Genomic DNA, 20,424 nt, shown 5'->3' on the forward strand with positions numbered 1-20,424 from the left:
CACATTAAACTAATATAATATTGTAAATCAAATATGTTTCAATAAAAGTTAATTACTTTTTTAAAAAGGATGTCTCACAGAGAGCATTATCTTCACTTAGTGAATTAGGTATTATGATACTTAACTTCAAAATATTGTAGACTAATTTATATGGTACAATCCACATCCTTCTATCTACAAGTAAGCAAATTATCTCCTGTCTTCATCATATTTGTTTCTTAGGCTGCTGTGGCAAACTACCACAAATGGAGGTTTATAACAACAGATACTTATTTTCTCACAGTTCTAGGGCCCAGAACTCTGAAGTCAAGGTGCCATCAGGGTCTTCTCTCTCCAAAGACTCTAGGAGAGAAAGTTTTCTTACCTGAAACTTCTAGTGGTTCCCGATGTCACTCAGCTTGTCAGCTCTATTACTCTGATCTCTGCCTCCATCTTCATGGCATCTTCTCTTCTGTGTCTTTGTGTCCAAATCTTCCTCTCTTTTCTCCTATAAAGATACAGTCATTAGATCCTTATAAGTGAAATCTAAAAAGAAATGATACAAAATGAACTTATTTACGAAACAGAAACAAACTCACAGGGTTGGAGAATGAACTTATGGTTGCCGGGGGGAGAGATAGGGGATCAACCTGTATATATGTTTTCCATGAAATGGATAACCAGTGGGGTCCTACTGAATAGCACATGAAACTCTGCTCAATGTTATGTGGCAGCCCAGATGGGAGGAGGGTTTGGGGGAGAATGCATACATGTATATATAGCTGAGACACTTTGCTATTCACCTGAAACTATTACAACATTGTTAATCAGCTATACTCCAATATAAGATGAAAAGCTTTTTAAAATATAAATAAATAAATCAGATACAGTCATTGGATTTAGGACCTGCCCCAAATCCAGCATGATTTCATTTCAAGATCCTTAACTAATTACAACTATAAATACCTTAGTTTCAAATATAATCACTTCTGAGTTACCAAGTGAATCTGAATTTTGGAGGAATTCAACCTATTATGTTTGTATTCACAAATAAGCAAGTATTCCCTGTCCAAATGTCATGGTTTTACTTGCAGTTCTGGGTTATTCCTCCAATATAGGGTAAAAATACACGGGAGAAGTCATTTACTTAATGATAAAGTGTTTTGTGTAAATATCCCTCTGAATAATGTTATCCAATCTCTCACATTATGACTCCAGCATTGTACAGCCATGGGTCTTTTTTGCTTCTATTTGGAGAGGTATATTAGGCCTCTAAAGGCCAAAGTGCTGAATGTTATTTAAGTTTCCATTCCAAAATGTAAAACCATCATTTTCAGGAAATTCTACTGTGTCAAATACTTCTCTTGATGTGGTGGTGAAAAAAACAAACCTTATGCTCTCGTGTAGCTTGTTTTAGTGAGTGTATAGTTGGTAAACACAAAAGGCATAATGATATAACTTCAGGCAGTGAGAAATGCTATTAAGAAAAGTAGGTAGAAGTGGGAGGACCAAATTAGGGGTATGGGATTAAGAGATACAAACTACTATATATAAAATAGATAAGCAACAAGAAGATACTGCATAGCACAGGGAATTATAGCCAGTATCTTGGTAATAACTTTTAATGGAGTATAATCCGTAAACATACTGAATCACAGTGCTGTACATCAGAAACTAATACAATATTGTAAGTCCACTACACTTCAATGGAAAAGAAAAAGAAAAACAAGTAGAATCAGAGCATAGAGAAAGATATGGAAATTTTAGAAAGAGTGGCCAGGGCAGATTTCTCTTGAGGGACATTTGTGCAGAATAATTAAGGTAGGTCCTTGCTGCCACAACCTTCTGTATATTTCCTTCATTGCATTTTTGCTAGAGGTGCTAAGTAATCCACATACTACATTAAACAAATATTCCTGCAACACAGCGACAGTTCTCCATGTCAAAGGGGTTTTCTGTGTTGCAAACCTAGCATAGATTGATACATCTGTGGTGTATGTATTTGCAATCACTGCACTGTTCCAGGCTATTCTACATGTAGGCAGATACACAGCAAAACTCCCCTGTATCATGTAACTCCCCTAGAATGATGGGAACTTGCATTCTAGCATTCGACACAGAAACAGAAATCTGGGGTTTGATCTCCAGCTCTCCTCCATCTTTCTTACCCTTAGAAAGCCACTATATGCTCCTAAGCCTCAGTTTCCAAGTCTGTAATATAAGGAAATTGCACTAGACAATCTCTGAATGCCCTCTTGACTCTAGCACTCCACTGTTTCAGAGGAGGTGGCAACCTGATTTACTACACCATAGTTAAAAATGATTTCAATTCAGGCAGCCATCAATATCCCTGGAATCCTAGATCCTAGGGGGATCCCTAGCAGGTATCCTAGGCCCTGGGATCTGTAGTTAGGTGGATAGTATGAGTGTAGGAAGAAGATGACAATATCTATTTTGAAGCAGAGGTCCCAGTTGGCAACTGGTTAGATGGGGAGCAGATTTAGCCTCATGGAGTTATGGAGCTGCCAAAAACTAGACAGAGAATTCAGTGGCTTCAAGAAAAGATTGAGTTAATGCATATGAAACACTTAGAATAGTGCTTGGCACAGAGTAAACCTCAATAAATAAAGCTGTTATTATTATTGGCTTGTCCCAGAAGAACTAGGTTACACTTAGAAAGCCACAGGAGGATAGTTGAGCAGACAAGGCAAAGAACTGGATAGGAAAGCAGCTGTTGCCCACCACATACCCTTGCATCCTGAATGCTAGCCCCTACCCACCAAAGGTACAAATGCAGATTTCTAGCTTGGGCAACTACGTTGATGATGATGCATTTTAGTGAAATGAAAATATAAATCTGCATGCAAGCTTTAGAAAAATAATACATTTGGATTCAGACAATAAGTTTGAGGTATCCAGGTAAAGACGATGGAGCTTTCCAGCAGGCAGTTGTGTATGCAGACCTATAACTTAGGCATGAAACTCAGACTGAAATAACAGATGTGCCAGCCAACAGTATCCATTATGAGTCAGTGTTTCTAAAGTGTGGTCTCCAGACCATCTGTGTTACAGTCAACTAATGTGGGTGTTAACAGCAAATTCCAGAACCCACCTACTGAATCAGAATCTCCTGCAGTGTGTTTAGTAATCTTTATTTTAAAAAGCTCCTGAGTGATTCTTATATACAGTTTAAGTTGGGGAAACATAGGTAGAGGGAATTATTATTATGGCTCTGTTGATGAAGTCACATAAGAGAATGCAGGAGAAAAGGCAGCCAGGGAAGCCTTGTTGATACAGCCTTGCAGCACCTGGAATTCCATCACTTCATGCCACCTATTAAGTGAGTAGGGCTCAACCTCAACTTCACATTAGGGTAATCTGATGCTTGGGACTCATCCCAGACCAATGAAGTCCATCTATCAGAGGGAATGTGGCAGGTCCTTTCCCTCCAGAGTCCCAAATAGTTGCCCTATATCAAAGCTGACTCTTGAGAGTCCCTTGGACTGCAAGGAGATCCAATCAATCCATCCTAAAAGAGATCAATCCTGGGTATTCATTGGAAGGTCTGATGTTGAAGCTGAAACTCCAATACTTTGGCCACCTCATGCGAAGGGTTGACTCATTGAAAAAGACCCTGATCCTGGGTAGGATTAGGGGCGGGAGGAGAAGGGGGCGACAGAGGATGAGATGGTTGGATGGCATCACCGACTCGATGGACATGGGTTTGGGTGGACTCCAGGAGTTGGTGATAGACAGAGAGGCCTGGCGTGCTGCGGTTCATGGGATCACAAAGAGTCGGACACGACTGAGCAACTGAACTATGAACTATCAAAGCTTGCAAACTGGTGAACAATTAGGCCTGTTAAATTATTTTCTTTGACCTCACACTACTCTAAAACTCTAACTTGGGGTCCAGCAACTAGGACCCTGTGCTTCCAACAGCATAGGGCACCGATTCATCCCTGGTCAGGAAACTAAGATCCTGCATGCCACATAACGACGTCAAAAAAATAAAAAATTCTAACTTAGTTGCAAATATTTAAAAACAAATAGATTTCACATTTAAAAAAATGAATGCCTAGCTTCTCAGAAAACTTAAAGAACTGGCCTGGCTGCGCCTATATTCTTAAATGGCAAAACAGCTGCTCCAAAATGGCCTTATCTAGTCATTTGAGTTACCTACCTGGACCCCTGACCTCTGAAGGCATTTGCGTCCTATAATATACTCTATCAAGGGGCTTTATCCTCTCAGTTTTCCCCACCCTCTGCATACCAGTCCCCTCGAATTCCAAGTACCTCCTGTCACTGACCCAAGTCCCCCTGAGCATGGCACAGAGATAGGAAAATCACATAAAACAGGCCCTACTTCAGCTTCTGGTTTTATCCTCTGATTCACAGGCCACTTCCTGGAGCTGGAGTCACCAACATCTCAGGTCACATGGAGAGAACTGGGGCAGCTGTCCTAGGAGCAGCACTCACCTCAGGCCAAGGTGAAGTCCGCCACCGACACTGATACCACTGCCTTCTAAGGGCAAGGCCGGCTAGTTGCTACCACAAATCAGCGACACCGGGGTTCCCCGGAATGAACCCTCCCCTCAGTAAATCACTCTTCATTGTGATGGAGCAGCGCTGGTTAGTTTAACCAGAAAGCTTCCTCAGGTCCCTGGAAGGCTGGATTTGGTGAGAGAAATTTGAGAAGCATGGCCTGCTCTGTGATAATGAACTTCCTCAAATCTCTTGTTTCCCTTATATCCACAAATACCAGCTAACGGGTTAGTCATTATTTTTGAAAATAGCAATACTGGACATCTGCATATAATTTTTAGTGTTTTAGTGCTGTGAGGATATATATATTAATATAAGTAATTTGTCATTTAAAACTGCTAAGCTGGCACAAAGGGTTTTCTATCTGCAATAACAGGGAAAAACTTGAAAATTAGCATTTAAGCTGATGTGGAAAGTGTTTCAACTAATTTGTCATCTGTACACAAAAAATAAATTTTGTTTTAAATATTTATTTTTTAAAATAAAACTTACTCATACAATTTTGTTTGAGATAGTTTTCTGCCTTACTCAAAAGAGTGTTTTTGACCATCTCATCTCCTACTTTGAGTAAATAGGTATTATGAGGAAAAGATTAGTAGAGTTTTTGGAGTTATTAACAGATAGACAGGCCTGAGTTCAAATCTTATTTTTGCTATATGCTCTACCTAAAACAGATATTCTTGTCTAAAATATTTAGCTAATAATATGTAAGTTACGGAACACAGTGAATTAAACAAAATAGTAAAATATCTGGCATATTCTGGTACATCTATTATCTTCTTTTTAAGTTTCATTTCCAGGGATAACAGGTCTCATGAAAGGCCTCACATGTTTACAATAAAATTCCTATATGACTATCTCACCAAAATCTTAGTTGAAAAGTTCATCAATCCCTTTGGGTCCATGACTTTCATTCAGTGTCTCTAATACATTTTATGGGTTCAATTTGTACAATAGGTCTAATATTGTTATAATTACCACTATTGAATAGAATTCTCTGTACATAAAATGACTGTCAAATTTCAATGGGTCACCACTTCAAACAATATTTTAATTCATTCTTCTAGCAAGCATTTACTGTGTACTATAGAAACAACTAAGCTAGCATTATCTTATGTAATATGTATTATATAAGAAGCTCATCTTTTAAAGAAAAAGACCAGTATTATTATCATTCTATTACAACATAGAACCTGAGGAATAAGTAGTCTATGAACCACTAGCTTTGTCTAGAGACACAGGACTCACAGAAGTAGTAACAGGTGATATTATAAGATTACTATGCATAGAATTTTATCATTGCAAATAGAGAATATTTTAATAATATTTTACTTGTACATTATTTTATATTAATTTGTTTTCTTTTCTGTGAACCCATAGGTTGCTTTGTGTATGAATGCCTTGTCCCTAAATAGATTAATTGCATTTAAGAGAGGTAAATCCAGGGAACTTATAAAAAAGATTCTATTTCCAAAATATCATACCATATAACCTTTTCATAAAATATTTGTTAAACATAATAAAAAATGCTACAGTGCTCTTCAGACCTTTAAGCATTTTATAAATATTAATTATAGCCATTTTTAAGATTATTAAAGTCAGTTTTATCATGTAACTGACTTATGTTACAATATTATCACTACTGAACAAGCAGTAATCATGAATTTACCCGAATCTACAAAACCAAAGTTTTTATTACTTCATATGAGTTTCTCTGTAGGACTTAATAGCAAGAAAAGAAAAATCTTGTTTTAGTGTGGGTGTGGGTGATTATCTGGGTTCGCACAACCCAGTTAGCTATGTGGCTATGTTTCCACAGCTGGCCTCTCATAGAAGTCAGCTCACATTTGTCCCTTAGTAAAGATACACATGGGGCTTCCCTGGTGGCTCAGTGGTAAAGAATCCACCTACCAAAGGAGGAGACACAGGTTCAATCCCTGGCTTGAGAAGATCCCCTGGAGAAGGCAATGGCAACCCACTCCAGTATTCTTGGCTGTGAAATCCCATGGATAGAGGAGGCTAGTGGGTTACAGTCTATGGGGTCGCAAAAAGAGTTGAACATAACTTAGTGACTAAACAACAACCAAGATACACGTAAGCACGTGGGCTGAATCTTGTGTCCTCAGACAGAAGTCTTGAATTCTTGAGTATCAGTTCCATATCCACAAATGCCCAGCTCTCTTAAAGTTTATAGAACTTTATGAGGCTCATCATCTTTTACTTCTTTGTAGTTGTTCCCATGAAAGAGACAAACAGAATCATGCTAAGCCCACACCCACATGGGGACACCCACAGCTAGTTCACCCACCATGGTCTTCTACTATACTCTCATGGCTGACATTTAAGAAATACACAAGATAAATTACTAGAAAAATTTACCTTCCTTGAGGAGGTCCAAATTCCTGTCCTTCCCCACTAACGAAACACAGTGATTTAATAATTCAGTAGTCTTGCAAATAATCACATTTGAAGTATGACATGGAGAAGACAATGGTACTCTACTCCAGTCCTCTTGCCTGGAAAATCCCATGGACGGAGGAACCTGGTAGGCTGTAGTCCATGGGGTCGTGAAGAGTTGGACACAACTGAGCGACTTCTCTTTCACTTTTTACTTTCATGCATTGGAGAAGGAAATGGCAACCCACTCCAGTGTTCTTGCCTGGAGAATCCCAGGGACGAGGGAGCTTGGTGGGCTGCCATCTATGGGGTCGCACAGAGTCAGACACGATTGAAGCGACTAGTAGCAGCAGCAGCAGCAGCAGAAGTATGACAAAGGAGAATTAAAAGGGGAGTCAGGGGACTTTCCTGGTGATGCAGGGGATCCAGGTTCAATCCCTGATCAGAGAACTAGATCCCACGTACCACAATAAAATATCCCACATGTAGCAACTAAGACCCAGTGCAGCCAAATAAATAAAATAAACAAAAATTTTTTTTAAAGATACATCCCTTTAAAAAAAAAAAAGAAAGGAGGGGAGCCAAGAAAGGTGGGTTTAGTCAGCTCTGCCAATACAGGTACTGCCAATCTGTATCACCATGGATAAATTCATAAATCTCTGTGCCTTAGGGCCTCAAGGCATTCAGATTTGGAATTCCATGTACTTATGTGTACTTTTACTAACATACATATACAAGATTTCTTCATGTGAACAATAAGGGTATTGGACACACACATAATTGAGCTTATTTAATCTGTAAGATTCTATAGTTATAAATAATTTATACCAAGTGGTAATAAATGCAAATTTTATTCATTTTGTTTCTTAAAACAGCTCATAGATAGACAGGTTTGGTAAAGATTTGAATCATTTATTTGTCTCTGTGTATTTGAGGTTAATTTGTCTTATATTTATGGGAGAGCAGTCTCTTCCTCCCAGTGATTTTTGATTATGAGGGCAATAACATGGGCAAGATGCATGAAATTACACATCTGCAAAATAAAGAATGCTTGTTCCTTATTTTTCTACAGCAATGCACTGATTCTACATTGATTCCTTTAATTACATGCTCATAAGAACTAGAGAGCTAGAATATCTGAAAAATATGCAATGGATAAACATAGGCTTTTTCTTCTTTTTCTAATTTTATCTTACCATATTTATGCAACTGCCTTTATCCGGGAAATATAAGCTTAGATCGCTTCCATATAGAAAAGGATCACAAAATGATTAGAATGACAAAACAACTCTTTCTAGAATTCCCCATCAGCCTAAAGAGTTATGTGCTATAATAATGCATATTGCAATTTAACCACCTAATCACAACTAGGATAATAGAGAAAATCAATGCTGTTGGATCAAACATGCCTTCTGAAATATCATAAGGGGAGATGCAACACTATTCCAAGAAACAAGATAGGGAAGTTTGTCTTACAGTGGAGTCTGCCACCAACCAAGCTTTCGAATTGAAAATCAGAAAAACCTGCAGTAGATACAGACTCAGAGACAGGCAGAGGCCCGTTTTCTTTTTTTCCTTCACTAAAGTTAAGAAAAAAAAACCAAGTAAAGGCATGGCATAGACTGTGTCTACACCACTTCATAGAAAGTGAATGATCAGGTCAACAAACAACTGGTTCAACAAAGACTCCTCCCCCAACTTGTTCAGTGACTTCATCAGTAGCCTTGAGCTAGTGCTGCCTCTCCCTCTACAATTCAGTCTTGGGCTTAATGTTAACCTCATGTTCTCAATGTATGTGGTTCATTATGGGGAATTAAGGAAACCCCATACTGAGAGGTAATTCAAGTTGAAAGAACAAATGACAAAGCCGGAAAAGGAAAGTGATGAAAAAAAATCAAGAGTGGAGAGATGTTATGAAGATATGTAGTTCTTTAAACGGAGAAGGCAATGGCCCCCCGCTCCAGTACTCTTGCCTGGAAAATCCCATGGACGGAGGAGCCTGGTAGGCTGCAGTCCATGGGGTCGCTAAGGGTCGGACATGACTGAGCGACTTCACTTTCACTTTTCACTTTCACGCATTGGAGAAGGAAATGGCAACCCACTCCAGTGTTCTTGCCTGGAGAATCCCAGGGACGGCGGAGCCTGGTGGGCTGCCGTCTATGGGGTCGCACAGAGTCGGACACAACTGACGCGACTTAGTAGCAGCAGCAGCAGTTCTTTAAAATATCATGGACATACACATCCCTCTGATCTCTATTTCTCACTCCATTAAAAAATAAATCAAAATCTCAACTGAGCCCACAAAGGTGGTATTAAAATGTTAAGATTAAGAGAACTGATAAAAAATTAAAAAGTAAGAGAAGGCTAAGGTAGAGAAGAGAGAACGCAGATTCCTTATAAATTAGAAAACATTTGTTTAAAAGTTCATTTTATTTTTTAGTAAACGTAATGGTGAAAAATGTCAGCACATATTTTATGTACTTTCTATTCCCCACAGGAAGTTTGATTCGCTCAAATATCTAAAACTAATCATGCATAAATAGGTAGAAGTGAGAATCTATTTGTATAACCTTATCTGCAAGTTTTAAATGCAAGTAGGGAAAAAATCTAAGTCCTTTTTAAAAAATAACACTCTTAAGGTGAACTTCAGATTCTACAAATTCATTAGAGAGGCATCTTTGAAAAGCAAGACCTTCTTCTCCCATATTTTTGAGCTGCTAATTAAATGCAAGCATATACCTGTTCTCTCGCTAAGTACACATCTTGAAGAAGATAAGCCAAAGTGGCCATAAAGTTTCTTTGCTTCTATGTTTTTTTAAATAACATCATCACTCATGAGATAAACTGAGAAGCAGCTCTAAATTTAGATCACAAAACTAACCTCTCTGAAGAATAAAACTCTTATGTTTGCATTAATATAGCTGATATAAGTAAATTTTATGCTAATGGGAACTAAAGAAAGAATTCAGTGTTCAGCCTGAGTTTAGGAAAAATTGTGCTTTTATAAATTCTGCATTGGTGCTAAGCAGAATCAAACAATTTAATGAGTGTTCCATCCAAAATACTCCAAGACAATTGTGTTCATATACTAACATAATTTATAGTCTGAAAAATAAAACTTAAAAAAAAGCTCAAAAGAATGGTGTAGTCCTTGTCCATTGACTCTAAATTATTTAAATAGTTTCCATTGCCTTCAGGAGCAGTGGAAGCCTTCCTTAGTTGCTGTCTAAATTCATGAAAATCCTAAACCCATTCCAGTCCTTTAAGGCCATAAACTCAAATTTTGCTCTCGTCAAGTCAGGACTTCAAAAGGAAATAAACAAATGTACATATTCTTCTCTATCATACAACAAAGGAGTATCTCCTAAACCACCCTCAATTCTTCCAAGAGGAATTTTTATACAATAATTACTTTTTAAACATAACTCTAACAGGAATATATTTCCCTTATCAGCTTGTCATCCTTTCAGGTAAAGCCAATGCCTTTGATAGAGATCCATTAAAATTACTTTCTGAGAGTAGGTTAACAGTTACACTGTCTACACAAATTGCTTTTTCCAGCAACTTAAAATTACATGAATTTTTATTCAATTGAGTCAATTAGTCTTATTTTTAAAGAGCATATTTGAACCAATATTTATATTCATTTACTTATTGACTTTTCAAAGTCCCTTTATCTGCTCAAATGCTCCAGAATCCAGTGTGCTCCTTGACAACTGAAAGAGTTAGGGAAGCTAGGATATTTCTATATCCTTTCACAGCTCCTAGCTTCTAGATAACTTCAATTTATTTTCAACTCTTCATGAATTTAGGTTTTGTGAAATTTCAGTTATACCCTTTTGCAATAAAATTAATATTAATATATATCAGACGTCAGAGAAAATAATCCTAACCTCCTATCACAGTTTGGGTTTCAGAAAATTTATTTTCAGTAATTTCAACAGCATTACCCTGGAGGAGGAAATGGCAACCTATTCCAAATATTCTTGCCTGAAAAATCCATGGGCAGAGGAGCCTGGTGGGCTACAGTCCAAAGGATTGCAAAGAGTCGGACACGGCTGAGGCACAAGCTCAACAATATTAATATGTTACTTTAAATAACTCTTTAGTTCATGACAGGTAAGTCACTTTTAAAAAATAATAATCATAATGTAGCTAGTTTCAGAAACTTAAGAAATTGGGAGAATTTGTAAGACACTGGCCATTTGATAGCTAAGTCTTTCCTTTCTTTGCAACTAGCTTCTAAATCCAGGGTTCACCAAAATCGCTGTTCCCTCAGCTACTCTTTTATCTCAGTCATCTCCCCAGAGTTTTAGGCTGTCACAGGTAATGCGCAGGAGGTGAATACTGTAGAAGAGAGAACTGTGGGATGACAATGCATGTAATGGGGCAGAAGGCACAGCCCATTGTTATCCCTCACCATCCAAACAGCATTTTGCTTACCTCCTCCCTTCCCCCAAAGCTGACAATCCCAGATGACTGCTCAAATGCCATCTGAAGTGGTAGCCCCCGGCTTTGAGTTTAAAATCCTTTACAACCTGCATACAGAATAAGTATTTAGAAATTTTTTTCACAACACAGAAACATCCTACAATAGTAGAAGGCTTACTCAATGTATCAAGAATATGCAAACCAGCAGATGTTTCATTCAGGCATTCTGAAATTTGACACACTATAGCTTGAAGCCATAAACAGTTAAAAAGTACAACACACATTTCGGTGGCAAACTAAATAAATGGAGAGCTTTACTCTCACTTTCTCTTGCACTGCTCTCCTGCCCTTTTGCATAACCAGCTGTCTGGTCTCTCAATTTAGCATTGTCCCCTGTTCAAAATGATGCTGCGGATGGCTGATGGTGTTGTTTTGCGTGTGTGCAAGTGTGGCAAAAAGACACTGCATGACCAGCAGTTCTATCCATCAGGTGTATGTGGGAAGGCAGCCATTTGGTTTACAGCTGTGGTAGCAATTTTCACAGCCTGTTACTGTTTATGGCTTTGGGCTCTTCACCTTGCATGCTACCTGACACCTTGACTCCAAACAAGTGACCTATTTTTCACTTCATGATCTGCTGTTGCTGTTTCCTGGCATTTTAGAGCCAGGCTGCCTCATTAGAAAACATACCTCTGTGTATCCTTATAACACCTCTGCTGTCTTCAACAATCCACTCTGCTTCAGCTCCTCAGACGGCTGATACTTGGGTATTCTAGTGTCAGAACTGAGACAACTGGTGTGGGTGGGAGGCAGGGAAAGACTTATGACTCCCTAAATGTCTCTCACAACCTGTCATATGACTTATAATTCTCATTATTGCTAAGGCACTGGCTATTTACATCCAAAGTTAAAGTGTTAAAGGTCCCCATAAATGATATCTGGAAAGGATAACCAATAATATCATGAAAGTCACTATTTCGTTAAAATCTACTCTGAGCTAGCCACTGTATATAGTTGTCCTTTAAAACCCAAAACTCCTGCAAGGAGTTATCATTGTCTTGTATCCATTATACAGATGATGAAAGCGAGACTTCCAGAAGGGCTAAGTAAGTTTTTTCAGGATGATATCTAGCAAGTGACTGGATGTGATTCAAACCCAGGACTGATTGATCCAAAGCCCAAGGATACATTGATAATGCAGCTGAACAGCCCTGGTCAGTCATTCACACTGAGCACAGGAGATGGGCTGCTCTGTAAATATTTAATGAATCTGTGAACGAGCACCTTGCTGTGAATTAGTTTACTGGACTGGCTTCCGGTTACCTGGCAAGTATTGTGAACAAGTGACAGCCTGGACAAGTTCACTGGGTAGGAGGAAGGAATGGTGCGGTCCAGAGCAGAGGGCCCAGCACCAGTAGGCTCGCGTGAGATACCCTCCAGAGCAACCAGGGAAGAATCACAAAATTACTGCAATGTTAGAGGACGGCAGTGAGGAGAACAGAAAGAAAAAAAAAAAAAAACAGCAAAAATAAGAAAGTATCAAAACAACTCAGGGCTCTGTTGTAGCTCAAAGATTACTACAGGGCGATCACCCTTCCTTACCTGCTTCAATGTCTCACTTTCTCAATGTCTTGAACAACTTCAGTGTCTCACTGCCATCACACAGTGAGCCAGTCATGGATGTGAGCTTAAAACCAGAGCTTTCCCCTCTGGGAAACACAGCCTCCCACGTGCACATTCAGACTTTAAATTCTTAAAATGCAATTTACCTCACTTTGAGCTGTATTTTTTTCATGCCCATTACCATTATCTCAATGTATTTCTCTTCTGGACTTGAATTGTAGAACAGAAAGATCTATACCCTCTTGAATAATCAGGTTACCCAAGGTGGCTGTTTTCTTGCTCTTTGTACATTCCTGCTTGACCAGACCTTACCTCACCTACACCCTACTCACAGGGATGACCTTTCCTCTTTAACGATAAAGCCTAATCAGTACATGCTGACATACTTGCTCTTGGCCCAAGCTAGAGGTAATTCTAATCTTTAGATCAGAACATCTCCACCATGATAGCTTATCAAAGGCGGGGTGAGGGGCCTGCTCCTCTACTGGTTTTCCTGGTAACTGAAGAGTCAACTTGACGTCAGTTACCCCATAACTTCATCCCTTCCTGGTAGCAAAGACTGCCGCCATATCATGCCTGCTATCTGTGATAGGTGTTACTCCAGGACCTCACCTGTGACATGTAAGCTCCCTCTATTCGTAAAACTCAGCTCTTTCACTGAGTCTAGGCCCTTCAGTCTTGAGGCTGAGCAAGTATGGGGCTTGCGGTGCACAACGCTTGTTCTAGCGCCATAATAAACTTCTAAGATGTGCCACAACACTAAGAATTTACCAGAGGACCCACTGGGGAATCTCTATTTCTCTTCACTGTTAACAAGCTAGGATAGTGACATGAAAACATCAGGGCACTGACAATGGCTGTAGGAGGAAGTAAGGGAAGGAAGGCAGATGGGATGAAAGGATAGGAGGGAAGAAAAACAATTTTAAAAAATGAACAGGATCAAAGTTAAAGCGGGGTGGAGGTTACTGTGTCTAGAGCCAGGGAAAGTGAACTATGACTTAACTGGACCTGTGCTGTCATCCTGTGAAAGAATGATTCGGGAAGAAACAACAGCTAGTAAATAAGGGCTGTGAAATGAGCTTCTGTGAGAGGGAGCCTAATGAACCCTGACAGGAGAAATGGACTGATGTGGGCTCATGTGAGCTGCCACGGCAAAGGGCTATAGTGTAAAGAAATAAGCTGTGATGTTATTTCTGAGGCAGGAAAAAAAAAGAAGAGTTCAGGATATGAAAGGTGAGAAGGAAAACCAGTTCAGAAAACCTGAATGAAACCCAGCATCATCGGGAAGGCTGGTAAAAGTATCATTGTGAGGGCAAGAGGGATGGACATTGAGCCAGTGACTCGTGTGACTCCAAGTAGAATAGTTCTATAGTGAACCTGAATGAAACCGGACCTGGGAACCAAGTGGCAGAGTCAGCTTCTTCTTAATGAGAGCCCAGCCTAGCCCTAGGATCAAAGTAAACCAATTTAAATAAGATTGATCAGGGAATCCTGGTGGTCCAAAGGTTAGTACTCCACGCTCTCACTGCCAAGGGCGCAATCTCTGATCGTGGAACTAAGATCCCACAAGCTGCACAGTGTAGCAAAAAAAAACACAAAAAAGTCAAAGGGCTAGTGACGGACTGGCAGGTAGGAATGAGAAGTACATGGAAGAATCTATTAACCAGTGAAACCTTGGCCAACCTAATAATTGAATAGCAAGCACAAAAGTAAGAATTTGCCATTTCTTTCTCTGGTATACCAATCTACCCTTCACTTTCCTTTTACTGTATTAAATCCAAGGTGCACATGACTTGTATTAAAGCGTGCTGCATGGCAGTGAGTAAAGAGAAAGAAAAAGGATGAATCCTCACGTCTCTGAGGAGTCCTTGGTCCCATTTCACTCAATTCTGCCTGCAATGCAGGAGACCCAGGTTCAATCCCTGTGTCAGGAAGATGCCCTGGCTGGAGAAGGGAATGGCTACCCACTCTGGTATTCTTGCCTGGAGAATCCAATGGACAGAGGAGCCTGGTGAGCTACAGCTCATGGGGTCACAAAGAGTTGGACAAAATTGAATGATTAACACACAGACACATCTTGTGGTTACAGAGCATGTAGAATACCAACTAGCTATAGTATCACTTTAAAACTACCAGTATCCCTTGCTTTCCAAATTCTCACTAATTGTTATCCAAAATTCAGGAACCCAAGGAATTTGGATAACAACACCTCTCACTTTACAAACCTGCTATCCTGGGTCTCAGTGAACTCAACGAAATAGTTTTGGTGAAGCGAAGTGTCTCACTTATGAAATATATTTGGCTGCTAATAATGAAGACTGGAAATAACAGTGGCTTAAATAGGAAGGAAGATGTTATTCTTACATGTAAAGGAAGTCTGAAGGTAGGCATTTTAGGTCTGATAAGAGAAAGCCAGAGTCAACAGGAACTCAGGCTCCTCTCTTTCTTTCAACTCTCCAAATCTGTAGCTCTTCTCATCAAGGTTACCTCAGGTCCAATACAGCAGCTAAAACTTCAGTCATCATATCCTCATTCTAGTAGGAAACAGGAGGAAGTGGGAAATTAAAAAGGGTTCTCACCAGCTATTTAGCTTTGGTTTAAGAAGCCTGTCAACTCACCCAATAGCTTTACTATCTCATTTAATCACAAAGTCACATCAAGCTGCAAGGGAGATGGAAATGTAAATTTCATCTGGGCACCTAGCCATGTCAATAAAATCTGAACTTTCTTGTTAAGGAAGAATATTGTCTAATACCCATCAGTCTCGCCAAAATATATTATTAATGCATTAAAAATACATATGATCCAATATAATTATTTTAACGACGGTTGAACAATCCCTTTCCTGGAATTCATTGTATGACTATTCCCATCATTAACATATAAAATGTTAGCTAACGCCCTAACATCCCTAAATAAAGCCACCACATGGACTAGTCTACCACTGAAAAATAGAATAGATGCACTGAAGCTTTAGTATAAAGTCTTCGTTATGGAACTGTACTTAGTAAAAGGTTAATCCATTTTGGATTCCAACCAGGAAACTATGGTTTCCACACACCTCCAAAGGGTAGTTAAGGATGTGGGTGAAGAGGCCTTAATTCTCCCATAATCTTGCTCAGCTTGAGCTCCGCCCTTCCCCCAATTATTTGATATGAACAGTTTTCTCAAAGTCATTTCACACACAGATAACACACACAAGCACAAAACCGACTGCTAGGTAAGCTCAACTTCATAATCCCTTGCACTGCTTTTCAGACAGACTGCAGATTCCAGCCCTAAATTCCTCTAATATGGAAATGAAGTCACCTCTGTTGCGACTACAGAAATACTTAAAAGGACTTAGATTGTTGTCCCCCATCTTGGAATTACTATTAGACAGGCTTTCTCATGTGTGCCATTAAAATGTTAGACGAGCTTTTAGGGGTTAATTAGAATCACCAGAAAAGACAGAGAAACAGGGAAAGAAAGAGCACTTTATTTTCAAAGGAGTCTGCAAATACTCCCATTAGCCATTTAAACCATCCTACCCACATAAAGACATTAGAGATAATGAGAATGAGGTTCAAGATCCCGTTGCTCAGGCACTTCTTCAAACCAGGGTGAAAATCCCACTATAAATAATGCATAAAAAGCTGGGTGCTTTGTGCTTTCCTGCACTTTGATTCCAATATGGATCCTTATCATTATAAACAGCTCTTTTGAACCTGAGCATTCACTGTTTCTTTCATTAGCAAGTGCGTAAGATTACTTCAGCCTAGATTTCACTCAGGGAGACTGACAAAGAGATATTATTTGCTTGAACTGATCTTTAACCCAAACTATTCTGTTTCCTTGGTGACTCATTCAAACACAGAGCTCCACTGAAATGGAAGGATCTTCTGTAATATACTCTATTGTGTTCAAAGTTTTAGCAATCTTGCCAGGTGTTTATTACAGATCGTTGGGGGTTATAATTACATGCATTAAAAAGTTGCTTAATGCTTAACCCTTATTTTTTTATGTCCAAAGTTTTTCTTTTTCTTATTTGATGCTGTATAACTCTAAGGAAATGTAAATAAATGTAAATAAGACAAAGCAGTCACTGATACTGTGGTTTTAGGGACCTATATAAGAAAACAAGGTGGATCAGTAGGTAAAGAAACCACATGCAATGCAGGAGACACAGGAGACACAGGTTCAATCCTTGTGTTGGGAAGATCCCCAGGAGGAGGGCATGGCAACCCACTCCAGTATTCTTGCCTGGAGAATGCCATGGACAGAGAAGCCTGACGGACTACAGTCCATAGGGTTACAAAGAGTCAGACACGACTGAAGTGACTGAGCAGCACTCATAAGAAACCAACATTGGGTCAGTGCTTTTGATGTTTGAAAATTCAGTGTAACATTACTTGCCCTGTTTTTAATCACATTATTTTGAAACATACTGCATGTTTCATACTGTATGCTTTAAAAATATAGTACTGTGTTCAACTCAATTCCAACTAGCAGATGAAGCCTAACATATGTTGAGCACTAATATACATCAAAAGTTTTATAAAATCATTATGTCCATGACAATCATGAGACATTGATATTGGCATAAGAGAAAAATGAAGTTCAAGTTAAAAATTGTGTTCAGGGACATATAGATTCTGCATGGCTTTTTTCTCCTAAAACAAGGTTTGTTCCTTAGGAAGTTCAGTTCAGTTGCTCAGTCATATCCTACTCTTTGCAGTCCCATGGACTGCAGCACGCCAGGCCTCCCTGTCCATTACCAACACCTGGAGTTTACTCAAACTTATGTCCATTGAGTCGGTGAGGCCTGCAACCATGTCATCCTCTGATGTCCCCTTCTCCTCCTGCCTTCAATCTTTCCCAGCATCAGGATCTTTTCAAATGAGTCAGTTCTTCACATCAGGTGGGCAAAGTATTGGAGTTTCAGCTTCAACATCAGTCCTTCCAATGAATATTCAGGACTGACTTCCTTTAGGATGGACTGGTTGGATCTCCTTGCAGTCCAAGGGACTCTCAAGAGTCTTCTCCAACACCACAGTTCAAAAGCATCAATTCTTCGGTGCTCAGGTTTCCTTATAGTCCAACTCTCACATCCATACATGACTACTGGAAAAACCATAGCCTTGACTAGACAGACCTTTGTTGGCAAAGTAATGTCACTGCTTTTTAATATGCTATCTAGGTTGGTCATAACTTTCCTTCCAAGGAGTAAGCGTCTTTTAATTTCATGGCTGCAGTCACCATCTGCAGCAATTTTGGAGCCCCAAAAATAGTCTCTCACTGTTTCCATTGCTTCCCCATCTATTTGCCATGAAGTGATGGGACTGGATGCCATGATCTTAGCTTTTTGAATGTTGAGTTTTAAACCAACTTTTTCACTCTTCTCTTTCACTTTCATCAAGAGGCTCTTTAGTTCTTCTTCACTTTCTGCCATAAGGGTGGTGTCATCTGCATATCTGAGGAAATTGATATTTCTCCCGGCAATCTTGATTCCAGCTTGGGCTTCATCCAGCCCAGCGTTTCTCATGATGTACTCTGCATAGAAGTTAAATAAGCAGGGTGACAATATACAGCCTTGATGTACTCCTTTCCCAATATGGAAGCAATCTGTTGTTCCATGTCCAGTTCTAACTGTTGCTTCCTGACCTGCATACAGATTTAACAAGAGGCAGGTCAGGTGGTTTGGTATTCCCACCTCTTTCAGAATTTTCCAGTTTGTGGTGATCCACACAAAGGCTTTGGCATAGTCAATAAAGCAGAAATAGACGTTTTTCTGGAACTCTCTTGCTTTTTCCTTAATCCAGTGGATGTTGGTAATTTGATCTCGGGTTCCTCTGCTTTTTCTAAAACCAGCTTGAACATCTGGAAGTTCACAGTTCACTACTGTTGAAGCCTGGCTTGGATAATTTTGAGCATTACTTTGCTAGCGTAGAGATGAGTGCAATTGTGCGGTAGTTTGAGCATTCTTTGGCATTGCCTCTCTTTGGGATTGGAATGAAAACTGACCTTTTCCAGTCCTGTGGCCACGGCTGGGTTTTCCAAACTTGCTGGCCTATTGAGTGCAGCACTTTCACAGCATCATTTTTTTTTTTAGGAAAGCCTAAAGCAAATAGTGCAGCTCTTTATAATAAATTATCTCACAAAGTGAAGAAGATATGCTTTCATCAAGTTTCTCATTCAGAGACAAGGTAGATGAACGATGCTTTATGCTTTATTTGTATACCCAGTGTACACAAACGCATGGACTACACACATTAATGATGTACACATTGTTTTCTCTTTTATTGTATAAAAACTTCATGGAGGATTTGAGAGCTTACATGTCATTATGTGACAACTGACCAGACAGATCTAGGTCAGAAGTCCTAAACTACCTGCAGATAGGTCAACTATGACCTGCAGTCCTGGATTTTGGTTTGCTTTTGTTTTCTCACTCATTTGTGATTTTAAAAAATTTAAACAGGAACTTTATACAAAATCCCAATTTCTAAGTTTACTTGAAAATCAGAAGATTGTTTATCTGGGCCCAGACTCCCATGGAGCATCAGTCAGTTGAAACTGAGTAGTCACTGCTCCCTTTCGATGGAGCCTGTGCTCCATCTGGGTCCTGCAGCCTCCATGTGTCAGTTTCATTCATTTATGTTATTTAAGTGTCCTTGGGATGCTATGAGTTTGTGACTTCTAACTGAGGTTCTAAGCACCAGCTCCACCAAATTTTAAAAAGCAGAAATTCTAAGATTGTCAAATCCAAGATGCATCTCCCCTCTTATAGTAATTGCATTTCATTCATGGAACAGTGTGTATTGGCTAAACTAGCCAACTTGGCCCAGGATGATTTGATACCTGAGCCAAGCAGGCTCAATCATATGCTCCTCTAGGAATCTGGAACTTAGAAACAACTATTTAATCTCTGCATGTGGCTAGGACTGTGACTGTCAATTGGGAAGGGTAAGGTGGCCATACTCTATCATTGAGTGCATAGAGAGATCCCATTAGGAAAGAGAGAAAGAGAAGCAGAAATGAAGCCAGGCCCTGTATCCTTATAATAAATCTTGTTATTTGCATACATTGTCTTAAATGGTTTCCGTCTCTTAGAAACATTTGCCCTAGTCTTGAAAGCTGCTAACTTCCTCTCTCTATGCTTCAAATTTCGAATTTCTGAAAGTTAACAAACAAAACCTGAGAATATATCATTCAGCCTGTCAGACAGGATTATTTCAGTGCTCAAACAAGGCTATATGTTTTCTTTCAAAACTTTAAGTGTCAAAGTGTTAGTCGCCCAGTTGTGTCCGACTCTTTGCAACCCCATGGATTGTAGCCCGCCAGGCTCCTCTGTTCATGGAATTCTTAAGGCAGGAATACTGGAGTGGGTTGCCATTCCCTTCTCCAGGGGTGAAGGGATCCCTTCTCGACCCCGGGATCTAACCTGGGCTTCCTGCATTGCATGAAGAT

At 39.5% G+C, this 20,424-nt stretch overlaps 1 protein-coding gene across 1 annotated transcript in view; it reads right to left on the reverse strand.

The window, feature by feature from the left end:
- TMEM117 (transmembrane protein 117) overlaps positions 1-8,075 on the reverse strand; it is a 543,516-nt gene extending 535,441 nt beyond the window's left edge. Inside the window, exons 1-2 of the mRNA XM_081593589.1 lie at positions 6,436-8,075; positions 365-487 (exon numbers count right to left, since the gene is read on the reverse strand). The gene's annotated coding sequence lies outside the window, so the exon portion shown is untranslated. The remainder of the gene's footprint in view (positions 1-364; positions 488-6,435) is intronic.
- Positions 8,076-20,424: the final 12,349 nt, after the last annotated feature.

This window comes from Giraffa tippelskirchi, chromosome 4 (assembly GCF_054371585.1).
Source record: "Giraffa tippelskirchi isolate mGirTip1 chromosome 4, T2T-mGirTip1v1.2.pri, whole genome shotgun sequence".
Lineage (NCBI taxonomy): Eukaryota > Metazoa > Chordata > Mammalia > Artiodactyla > Giraffidae > Giraffa > Giraffa tippelskirchi.